Below are 13521 nucleotides of genomic sequence, written 5' to 3' on the forward strand. Positions count from 1 at the left end.
ATTGGAAATAATTTACAAATAAATTTATTCAATAAAAAATTTATAAATTTGAAAAGATATATATTAAAATAAAATAATTATAATTATTTTTTTCCACGGAATGTTTTCATAATCTTGGAGGAAAATATATATATACACGTTTAGATAGATAAAAGAAAAGATTAGTTGTTATATCATATAATTTTAATTTAAATTTTTACAGACAATGATGTTAAACAAACATTATTATTTTCGCATTCAAATTGTCTAACTACTTGACTGTTGTTTGCCTAAGATTAAACTACTTTTTCCTTATAAAGGGATGTCTGCAGTTTTTCACGTTATATGCAACTTTATGTAAGCGTAAAGTGTTGTATTTTAACTGCTTCTTCAATGCGTTTATATAACTATCTTAATCGGTGGTATTTTATAAGGTACTGTACAGTACTTTTACCTTCACTCGTTATCGATTTAATTTATTTTTAAAGCTAAATAAAACTTTCGTTTTAACAATTTAAAAATATATATTAAATGAGCAATTCGCAAATAAAAAAATAATACTTTTTGTTAGTTATTTTAAGTTTAAAAAATACGAAATAGATGTTTTAAAAATTTCATAAATAACATTTACAATGCTTTAAAATAGAGAACGTATAAATGTAGATTATCAATAAAATAATCGGTCTACGCGTAGCCTACACAAAAATGTCGAAATTTAACATTTTTTTCAGACTTTAATTAGATGTTTTCAAAAAGATTGATCATCAAATAGTCTACAATAATAATAAAAGTGTATATAAAAAACTTGGACCGATTTCAAACACGGCAAATAACATATTCTAGAAGAAAGGAGATAAACAAGAGCTATCCTCCTCTAAAGCTTGTCACGACCGATCCTCCCACTTACATTTCAGCATTTCCGATCGATCGTCCCTCCTCCTATGCTTTTCCTCCAATCGTGTATCGAAATGGGTATATCCAGTTATTTGATATAATGCAATTAACCCAGTTCCATATTATAAAGTAAGAACATTTTAAACACAGTTTGACCTTTGAGACAATAATTAACTTGCTTTCCACACAATTTTATCTTTTTAAATTCTTATCTTTTTACTGTTTTTATTAATGTTTTAAAAATAATTTTCATATAAAAATATTATTATTATAATTTTTAATATTATACATAATTGTAATTACAATCTTTGGCTTATTATTTTAATGACTTATTTTAAATTATCGTGTGTATTTTTAACTTTATAATATTTAAAATTAATAATTCAAATAACAAACATAAAAATACTTAAATAAAAATTTTCGGCGAAAGGCAATTATAGTCTCGCAGGTCAAATTCGTGTTTATTTTACTTATTAACGACATACATAATTTTTATTTAAATACAAATATTAAATATTCTACTTTCGATACAGATATCACCCCGAGCCATTTTACATTTTAAAAAATATGTTTAAAGAAGAAACTTTATCGCTATTAAATAAAATTATTTTCTTCGGATAATTTATTTTTATTTTTAAAATTATCATTTAAAGCGTTTTTTTAATTGGTCAATATTATTATTTGTAAATAAAACTACGATTGGATTATTTAAAAATTTGTATGATATCACTACGCAAATATATAAGCAAATAAATAAAACAAAGTGGAAAAATCCACAAACGTTTTTCTTTGAGAGATTTCAGTTTGCTCGAGGTCAGAAGTCCCTCCTTTGCAAGATTGTTCCTGATACAAGTTAATCTCTTTTATCAACTGAATTCAAATCCAACCTCGCTCTTTTCACGTCCTTGTCCGACAAAATAATTAGATCTCTGCCTATTCGTGTCCAATGTGCACTTACGTACAGGGCGTAGAGACCGACTCTCTCTGGCTTCGAAGACCTTGCTCTAATTTGAATTGCGCACCGTGTTTATCCGCATAAACAATGTCATAGGACGCCCGAAATTGGCTTATTGCACTTTATTTATATTCGAATTTTAGGTACAACATTGTGACTTATACCAAATAAATATTAAATATGTCTAGTTTTGACAACTATCATTTTCTTAAACTGATTTATAAAATTATAAATCGCATTCGGAGAAACAAAGGAAATTATAGGGAACCAAATTTAGAATTAAAATGTTTATTGTGTCATATTATATATGATTAAATGTTTAATCGTGACAGAATAAATAAACCAGAAAATACTAAACTTCGATAAATAATTTACATTTTATAGAAAAACTTGCCGAAATTATAATATTTTAAGTAAGTTACTCCAGTTCCTGCCATTATTTAAAAAAGAAATAATTATGATTTTGGAAATGTATGGTATGACACCATTTAGCATTAGTGAAACTATAATTTGTCCAATTACTGAAGACCTTGAGTACATTAACAAGACTGAGCTTCTGAAAGAAAATTATATGTATACAGATCTATTTACTGGAGCTAATGGATACATATCTAAACTTTAAAATCATAAAAACAGATTCTTTTTTTATATATAAAAACAAGGTATGAATTGTGTTTTAAAACTGTTTAAATGTTTCAACTAACCATGAAATTATATTCTAATTAATTATAAATTTAAAAAGTCGTACCTTAAATATTAATTTAAAAAAAATTCAATGAAAAATTATCACGCGATTACTCATAGATTTAAATAAATATATTATTAAAAAATAAAAATTATTTTCGTTTTAATAGCTTTCGGAGAATTTAAAGCTGTTTCTGCATTGTATAAAAAATAAATAAATGTATAATTTAAATTTCTGCTGGGTTTATCGATTATTTTACGAGTTAATTGCTATGAAGAACAGATTATTCTCTAAATCACACGCTTTCATTCGAAATCGTGACCACAAGATTGTTTGTAACCAATAAGCAAAACAACAATTATGGTTAAAGAGGGACGTGAATGTACTTAACGTCCATTTTACTTTTTCAATAATAAGATTAAGGGTAGTGCTATTATTATATCATTCTTTCAATAAGAATACAGCTTATGTGCTCTTCTTTATGATCTTTATCTTTCAACGTAAAATATTATCTAGCTCTGCCTAATATAATTAACAAAAATATTTGCTTTATCACGTATAATTCCATTTTTAAAAAATATTGTCTTTGACACAGTTTCTGGCCTGAAAATAAAATATAAAATTAATTTTCTTAGAAAGTCATTAAAAATAGATCAGATTAATATATCACTAATTATAAATAATAATCCAATATTTGTAGTTAATTTTATATCGTTTCATTTGCTGTGTTTACTGTATTCCTAGCAATAAAATTTGCTGTAATTCTTGTTTAAAATCTCTGTTCATTGACTGCTTCTTAATTACAAATAATAAAATAGTACGATGTAAATGTTTTTGTATACACTTTAATCGTGGCAATAAAATTTTTATGTATAGAGATATGATAAACAAATCTGTTAATAGGACTAAAAATTAAATATAAAATTAATTATTTACTTAATTTCTATTTATTTTTAAAGAAATTAACTTTATTGAAGTTTTAATTAATTTAAATTAAAGTTAAATTAAAGTTAATTTAAATTAACTTTATTGAAGTTTTATATCAAGTTTTAATTAAAATATAGAAAAACACATTTATATAAATTAAACAGTTAAAAGCCTCGCAATCTATCTTATTTATTATTTTGGATAAATAACATCGATTACTCGAAAAATAACAACGCAGATTAAACTAATATTAAATTCTTCTAAAGTCGATAATTAAAAGAAATAAGTCTAAACATTAATTTATTAGATGAGAAATACTCAGCTCTATTCATCGTAATATATCATTGTATGATCTAGGATCTAGATATAGATAGCACGATTATTCAGAAGTAAATGTTTAAAAAAGGTTTCATTGTATAAACAGATATTCTGAAAAATGTTTTTCTTCCTTAATAAAAGTTGCGGTTTAAATAAAAGATGATAATTAAATAAAGAATATTACTTATAAATGTTTGAAAAAGAAAAAACAAGTCCATACATTTTAATTATGTTTTAATTTTAAATTAAAAGCCAAGCTTATTAAATAGTTAATATTGCATTTTATATGCGTGTATAAAGATAGTTTTGTCATCGATTCGTTTAGCTATTGCAAATATTCCATATTAAAATATTTAAAAAATTAATAAATATGATATTTTAAATTACAGAAATAAATTTATTGACTTTCTGCTTCTAAAAAGTAATTTATTTTATAAATGACATACAGTACACATTATTTGGATTAATTAATTATAAAATTTACTGTTAAAATTCATTAAAATAAATTCTATTGAAGAAATTTATGTTATAAGATCAAAATAACTTATTTGAAATCATTAAATTATATATTTAAATAATATAAATATATAAATTACATAACTGATTTATCAATAGACCAATGAAAAGGCTACATACTTGTACAGTATAAAGAAATAATTGAGAAATTTGGTAAATCAATTAGAAAGCATAAAAATAAATTTAAAGATAATATTAAAGGTCATGTTTTATAAATCCTAAACAAAAGAATTGTTGTATATTTTGACAAAAGTATACATTTAAATGCATCTTTGTATCCAATCATTTTAACACATTTACTCGATTAATCAAACTTTATAATCAGAATTTGTTTAAAACCACAATTCAAACTTTAATTTTGTAATAATTAGTATTAAAAATATGAATTACTAGTTATGATAATAAAAATTCAATTATGCAGTCAAATTAATTCAGAAAAAATGAATTCCTAATAATAATTAGAATAAAATAAAATTGTTAACTAAATATTTCCTGTTTACTGAACAAGAAAAAAAATAATTAATTAGCTTTCCTGTCTTATAAATTAAAATTTTTGTTTAAAGAATGGACGAGTCAGATCATTTCCGAGTGGAGACGTGGAGAAGAAGGCAAAACGAGACTAGATAGCCTTGAAAGAAACTAACTTCGATAAAACAGAAACGTGAGAGAGGTTCACCTTTGTTATAGCGCTAAGCTATAAACTGTGTTCGAGATAAGTATCTGGGACAATCAAATTTTATTTCTTTGTCTGTGCTTCTTTACCGGAAAAAGTCGCGAGTTCCCGAAATACAGTTCTCGTCCGCTATTCAAATTTTTAAAACTTTATAGAAATTTTACACAATCCGATGAAAATTACTTCAATATTCCAAATCTTTCAATCTTCTTCGAATACTTTATTAAACCATATTAAAAAATATAACCTAAGATTCACGTTATGAATACACTGAACTTATGATCCAATATAGAACACGTTTATACTATTATCAGATATAAATCCTATTCGATCATTTATAAATTATATATAATTCGATTGATTAGAAAAAGATTTATTATTATTTTTAATAAAAGTCACCTTACTCAAAAATTAACAAAATTGAAATTGTGGTCTAAGAGAGTTTCGATAAAATTATTATTATTTACATATTTAAATCCAAATAGGCCTATTTATATTTGGTAAATATTATGTGTAATTACTCTGGATAGATCTAGGCCTACATCATGTATTTTGAATCATTTTGAAGAACGTTTACATCAAGATAATTACAGTATATTGTAATCGTTTAAGATTTTCTTCTATTATTAAGTACACCCTATTTTATACAAAAGCTTTCTCTTCCTATTTATTATATTAATTTCATTTCTCCAAACATCCTTGTTTCTCTGAGGCATATTAAAAGAGTTAAAATATCGACCTTGAAAATGTTTTAATCGAAGAGAAAAAATAAATAAATAAATAAATAAGAGACTCAAACTTCTTTCTTCCAATCTATATTCTCTATTTAGGTCAAAAAAAAAAAAAAAAAAAAAGAAATGCAAAGGCGAAAGCTTCGAAGAAATAGTAGACAACCAATGATTATGCAAGAAACCGTAATTAATGCTCCGATCACGTCAACCAAGAACGGGTAAATGTCCTTTGTTGGTAAGAGATGTCCTTTGTTGGTAAGTGTTCCGAGATTTACAAACCAATATTTTGTAATAAGGCGTACTTAATTTACAATTAGATGATTAATATTGAACTCTATAAAAGCTTAACAAGTTAATCTGTAAGTAATTATAGTTTTTCATGTAAAGTTGAAAATAATCAAATATCATCTTAGCAATTTCCTGATTATCATCAAAAAATTATTTGTTTAAAATCTTTAGTTTATAACATAAACAATGACACTGATATTGTACAGTATTTTACGAAACATTTCTATATTTTAAATAATTTACACTTTCCACTCCTAACAGAATTGTGTGACAATATGTATTCAATTAATATATAAATATATTTATGTATTAATTGAATAAAATAAAAAATAAAATTTAATCTAAAGATTAAAGATTATATTTTATTTTTAAAACTTTCCGGCATAAATAAAATTCCTTTTAATGGCATTATAAAAAATTTATTTCGATATCCTTCAGAAATAAAACAAATTATAGTTTAAGATTTTACTAATCTGCCAAGGCTTTCCTTATTCGGTTATTATCATCAGTTAATTGTCTTAAAAAATTGAAATCAATTTTACATTTCTTTAATAAATAAATTTTTGTATAAGATAATAATTATTATTATTCCAAATTATCAACCAAGAAATTTCAAATTTTAAAAGTGGTAATACAGCGTATCAGAGATATTTAACTAATAAAATACGCTCCGAAACAGCAAAATCTCTTTTACTATTGTGAATTATGATATTTATTAATCCCACTAATATATATTTTTCCTATTAAATTGCAGAATAATACTTTATGCAATTACTAACATTCGAGTTTTTATTGTTACATGTTATTGTATTTTATAATCTTTTCTATCAAATCAGCATTTTATTATTCGGTAGCAAATCAATTGAATAAATGTACTTAATTCAGAATTCATTGTTAGTTGAAAATTCAAATACTTTCACGTATTCGAGACCACAATCTTTTTGACAAGACAGTCGATTATATAAACACACCGACGATATAGAGTCATAATCGTAAAAGCGAATGAAACATTTCACCCTACTGAACCAGTACGTGACTTGATCTACGTATTTGGCAGCTTAGAAAACACGTGGACACAAATGGCCTTCGGTTCCACCACGACAACGTGTAACCCTAGCAAAGAACAGTTCTATATATGTTATCTGTCAATTTTAACAAAAAGTTCTGATTGAATGTTAACCAAGTAAAACTTATCTAATTTATTTAGCAACGCCTGCATACTATTTTTTTAAATTTGTTTACTCCGAAACTGCATATATAATAATAAATAGCTTCTATACCTGCCGAGAATCTAATATTAATTGTGATGTGATAAGCCATAGTTGAATCGAAAGATATTTTTTACGTGATTTTTAAGTTGCCAAATATGTAAACCATTAAGCTAGTTTTTATTTATTTTAAATTAAATTTAATTCGTTTTAAAATTTAAACGATATTTCTAATAACCGAAGGGCAAATAATATAATTAAAATGATAAGGATCTTTAAATAAATATTAAGATAATAAATATTGTTTCCAATTCCGTGCCGTAATTATTTATGTTAATTGGAACGTGTTCAATTTGCAAATAAAATCAACGAGTCTAAAGCCTATCGCTTTCTTTGTATACGTTATGGACTACTTGATATAATAGTATATTGTTCTCCAGGAAAAAAAATTCAACAAAAGAATACAGAAAGTTGGACACAAACAAAATTTTCTCACACCCGAAAACAGAGAAGAAAAACTAATATTCCGGCGTTTAAATTGCCTCTTGCCATGCAGAAGCTAGAATATGCCATCAATAAATCTTTCTTCAGAGCGACCAAAAGCAGACAACCTGCCATTACGGATACCCACAACGTCCATTCAACTTCTCCAGTTAACACCTGTTTTACTATCCTAAGGATGTGAAACAATGAAATGACTGTATGCAATCGCATTGTTCCGTGCGGACGGCCACAGATTCATTTCACGATAATCTAGCTAGTAGCTGTCGAAATTATCTATTTCATGCCTACTCGGAGGCCAATTGCACTCTGTCAACAATTCACCAATTCCTCACGAATTTCTTTTTGATTTACAAATTATCTAGTATGATGTTTTTTATTGATAAATATTTGTATTAGATATGCTAAAATTATCACAGTTTAACTACTCTTATACGTAATTTCATCATCAGCATTAATAATTTTGTCAATTTTTCGTATATTTTTAACGTTTAGCGTACCGTATTATGTTAAAATTTTATGGAAGTTTTCGGCGTAACATTCTTTAGGTTATTGTCTTGTATAAATGTCCAATAGATAAAGTAGAATATTGTTTAATATGCCTTTCATTTAGGCTAATATTGTTTATGTCTAATAACTGTTACACTGTAAACAAAAGAAGGTAAAGAAACTGTTTAAAAAGTTGAATTGCGTGAATATATACAATTTAATATAATTCAAAAAGAAAAATAACGAAGCGAAGCTATTATATTTTATACAAATTATATCGATATACTACATAATAATTATTTGTAAGAATACTCTATTGATTCTTCATTGCCATTAGTGATATCAGTCCGGTTTAACACGTGTTCTAGCGTGACATTTAGTGACAAATCAGAACCGATTTCTTTCTTCATTTTAACTTCAATTTTAACTGCAAATATGTAAATTTTATTGAATATAATAAAATGTGTCAGGTTCTAATCGAGTTTTACTTTTAAAAAGCGAATAGGAAACGTTTTTACTTTAATATTTCAACATGGTAATTTTATAGAATATGAGTCTATATATGTATAATTTACAGTATCTTTTATACGGGATACAGCATAATTCGTACAATAAATGTAATCGTGTAATAATAGTCATCGACAAAACACCGTAAGTTAAATGAAATGTCATTAATGTATTTCTACCAAGTATTTTAAATTTCTCTGATTTACGAGTGCAGATTCATATAAAATTTGTTATGAATATAGAATTATTATTGATTTTATAAATTCGGTTGCAGTTCGCTCATAAAAACTTACAATTTTCCAAGTAATAAATAAATTTAAATAAATAAATTTCATAATAACCAAGACGAACATTTAAAGCTTGGACGAGGATCATTATTTAGATAAGAGATTTCACGGTTTTATGCTGCTTGCTACAGATGATAATTATATAAGAAGCTTTGCCTGTTGACCTTGAGTCTCATTGCTCTTCCGTTCTTTGAATCTTAATCCATTCGATCACGGAAGTTCTATTTTCAATCCTTTTGTGGCATTAAATAATCATATTTTATATTCTTAACCCTTATTAAGTAATATTAAATAATATCTACTTATTCTATCCAATAGATTTTTAATAGATAAAAGTAGTTACGAAGGTAGCAGAGGATCAGTTTTTAACTACGATTCAAAACTAATTTAATACAGCCTTTATAAATAATGTAATCTATATATATCTTTTAAATCGTTCTGTAGAATTTAATGCATTACAGTGTCACTCGTTTACTGTAAAGGGAGACGGTAAATATTTGGAATGTAAATTTTGTTAAGGAAGGAGTAAGCGAGATAAGTAACTGAGATACAAATTACTGTTCGATGATCAATTGTACTGTACGTCCCGTTAAATTAATTACGCGACGAGTTAAACATCGTGAGAACAGAGAGTGGGTTAATCACTGCCGTGGTTCACGAGTAAATGCACCATCGCACTAGATGATCTTTCGATCTCTTCCGACCCCGCATTAGCAATACGTGTAAAACAATCACGTTTCGGTGAAGCAATAAAAATGCTTTCATTTTACTTCTAATGAAATGGAAAATTTAAACAGCGGAGATAATTAGTGACGTCACGAGTGCCATTTAATAAAACTAGTGAACTATAAACGGAAATGGCGTTACTCACATGTTATTCTCATTGTCTTCGTTGATATATTGCTGCAGTTGACTGAAGTCAAGGGCTTCGTTGTCAATCCCATCGAAGTCTCCGCGACCTACGAAACATAAAACGAAATTTTACGAGTAAATAAATTGTTAGGCAATTATTTAATCGTGCCACTAAAAATCATTTTTTGTTTTATAAATATATCATCGAATAGTATTAAAATCGCATTAATTTATATAAAATTGTTTTATTAAGATTATAATAATTTGTATACAAGACATAACTTTGATTAATGAATTCCTCTATTTATAACTTTCCCGAGTTGACACATTGCTCACTATTAGTGAGAAACTGTTAGAATAAATTTAAGACTGATTTCTTATCTTCTAGAAAGAAGAAAAAAAAAAGAAAAAAAACCTTCCCCTTTTAAGATTTCCCGTACTATGGTGCATTGAATTTTAATTAGTATTTCTGCTTTCTAAAGTTGCTGCGTCGTAAAGAGGGGGGGGGACTAACAGCGAGACAACCGGAAGAATAAAAGTCCATGTTGCAAGGTCAGACAACCTCTTGACAGCTGTACTGTCTTGATGGGAAATCATGCTTAATTGTTGGGTCTCCTTCGTTCCTTGCGGACCTTGTTGGATGGAATACGCTTCTCAGCGCGTAAGCCGTCGTCCTTCAGCCGACCCAAATTAAAGACTGACACACACTTTTAATCCAACATTACCTTTTTATCCAGTAGTAAGATGGGTGTGTCTAGTCAGGTTTGCCAGCAAAAACATTTTGTACAAAAAAAAAAAGAGGAAAACGTGCGGATGACAAGCCCTAAATACGTGAGCAAATGGATTGGCCTTATACTCAGTGGGAATTCTTTGATAACAAACATTATAAATATTTTTTATTGTTTTGTCACAGGTTAGATTAGATTGTTTTATATTATGAGATTCATCATCATTAAAAGTGATTTTTATAAAGATAATTTTTTAAAAGCATTTACTTTATTTTTAAAACTATGCAACACATAACATAATCTTTCCATTTTAATTTTTTAGTGAAAAATAATTTAATGTGGCGTTATTTATTGTTTCCCAAATGTATTATTATTATAACTTCTCGTCAAAACTTTTACGTTGACAAATAGGTTCATACAAGTTTATTAAATTATCTAAAATATTTTTGTTTTTTAGAATACAAGAAGCTGTTGGTATATTTGTAAATTTAAACTTGTCGTAGGATATTTATAAAACCGATGAGTAATGAAAGAATATCAATGAAGTTGCTTAAATCAACTTAATTTAACTTCCTTAAAACAAAGATTAATTATAATCAAGAAATAGCAATTCATATCTGTGTTAAAACTCTTCCTTATAAACAAATCCAAACAACTTCAAGGTCGTGTATAGACAATGATCCAATTAACTGGCTTCTAATATAGTATTTTAATTACAAATAATAAAAAAAAAAGGTGAAGTTGCAACGATGAAATGCCAAACTAATAAGTAACTTCCTGTAATCTAGTAATAATCAAGCTATTTTAATTTTAAAATTTCTTTACTTATTCTAAACTGGTTTACAATACTTTCAGTACCAAACAATAGACACGTATTTATAAGACTTCTATAGATTATAATAACTCAAAATCATATCCATTATAGAGACTCTTGCATAATTTTATAACAAGGATAGTAAGAATATACAATGAGAAAGTAATAATAAAAATGCTTCAAGTCTTTCCAGTTACATTCGCCTATTTATCAAAACGTCATCTAAATGTACTAAACTATCATTTCTTAAATTTATTGCATCTCATAACATTCATAAAAGATTCGTATATATAGTTTAAAGAATCCATTAAGGTTGAATTGTATCAATTCGAATGTGCTTTTATATAATTATTTTATAAACTGCGTGTTTGTATCTGTAATTTGAAATAATCATCATTTAGAGCTTATATATATTTAAATATAATATTTAAGACCATTTATCATTATCGCGTGCTTTGGTTTTAAATTTATTCATTTAACAAGACAGTTTTTCTTTTAAATTTTTTGTCTTGTTATATTATGATAAGTTTATTTCGATTTGAAATATCAAAAACTTTATTTTAAAATATCTGAAATTTTGATAATAATATTTAATTTTTTTAAATCAATTGTAGATTTTCTAAAGACTTTGTAAAAACGTACAATACTTACATTTTTATTGTAAATAAAAATGTATTAAGAAATAAAAACCACGGAAAAGGAGAGAATTATGTTTATAAGTTTACTGCAAAGTATCTTTCTTTTAAATCTTGAATTTACTACATTAATTTTTTTTTTTAAATAATAACTACATTCAAATTTCTGAAACTCGTATAATTTGCAATTCTAGATTTAAAACAAAAATTGTTTACATAATAATTTAATGAGTGAGGCAACTTGCCAATATGATTATTATAGCCAAAGTTGGCAAGCAGATTGACTAATCATATAATGACATTTAAATTCGAAGTAAAACCATAATATGTGATCATTTCCTGTCTCTAGCAACTTTTCGTAAATAGGAATAATGATTTGTTTCGAAGATTTCTATTTATCAGAATAATAAATCAAAAAAACATAATTATTATTTCGACCGAAAAAAACTGATTTTTTAAAGTAATTCAAATTTTGAATAATAAAAATAAGAATATAAAAGAATAGGCCTTAATATGTATCAAATAGGCGTATTTTGATTATTAAAACTTCTACTTTATATAGGCCTATACAGTTTAAAAAGTATAAACTGTATGTATCTACGTACATTTTTCAAATATTTGATGAAAAAATCAAAGTTTATATTTTAATATTCATATTTTTCATAACTTATACAATTATTTTTCAAAAATAGTTAAAATTTGAAATTTTTATTCGTGTGAAGTTTGAATAACAATTATGCTTCGATTACAAATGTGTCAATGATATGAAGTGACTCTATAATAATAAAATACTAATGCGAGAGTAAAAAAATGAGTTTAATACTTTTAACGTATGTTTCGAAATCTTTATTATATTATTGGAAAAGGTTTTAACTTTTAAAAGTTTTTTTTTCGTTTCCTGAATATTAAATATCCATAAATTATAATCGAAACAATAGTATATATGTAGCAATAACATCTTACAAGTATAAAAACAAGATAAATGTGAAAATAAAACTAAAAACTGAGAAATAAAAAACATAGAAAAAGAGAGAATTATGTTTATAGGTTTACTGTAAAGTATCTTTCTTTTAAATCTTGAATTCACTACATTAAAAGTTTTTTTAAAAAATCAAAAGAAATGAAATTTAAACTTTCAGTTACTATCAGTTCATTACGGCGGACAAAAATGGCATACAGTAGAGAGTCGTTAATCTGAACCCCGGTAATCGGAATCGCCGGTAATCGGAACGATTTTCAGTCGGACTGTGTCGTGCTGAATCGAACGTTTTTGATACTAGATTTACTTCTAAAGTATATTTTTCAATATATTTATTTTGTTTGTACAAAATGAATAAATAATTTTTAACGATACGATAGCCTCGATTATTATTATAAAAATTTTCGTTAGGCTTAAAATCGACAAAAATTCAACACGAAGCGACTCGCAACGGAGAAAAATTTGAACATCGGACAGATTAATGTATTTTTTCGTACATAATCGGTAATCTGAACAAATCACTAATCTGAACAACCCCAGTCCCCAATTGATTCC

Source organism: Centruroides vittatus, unplaced genomic scaffold, assembly GCF_030686945.1.
Source record: "Centruroides vittatus isolate TY-2023 unplaced genomic scaffold, ASM3068694v2 contig_958, whole genome shotgun sequence".
In the NCBI taxonomy this organism is placed as follows: Eukaryota; Metazoa; Arthropoda; class Arachnida; order Scorpiones; family Buthidae; genus Centruroides; species Centruroides vittatus.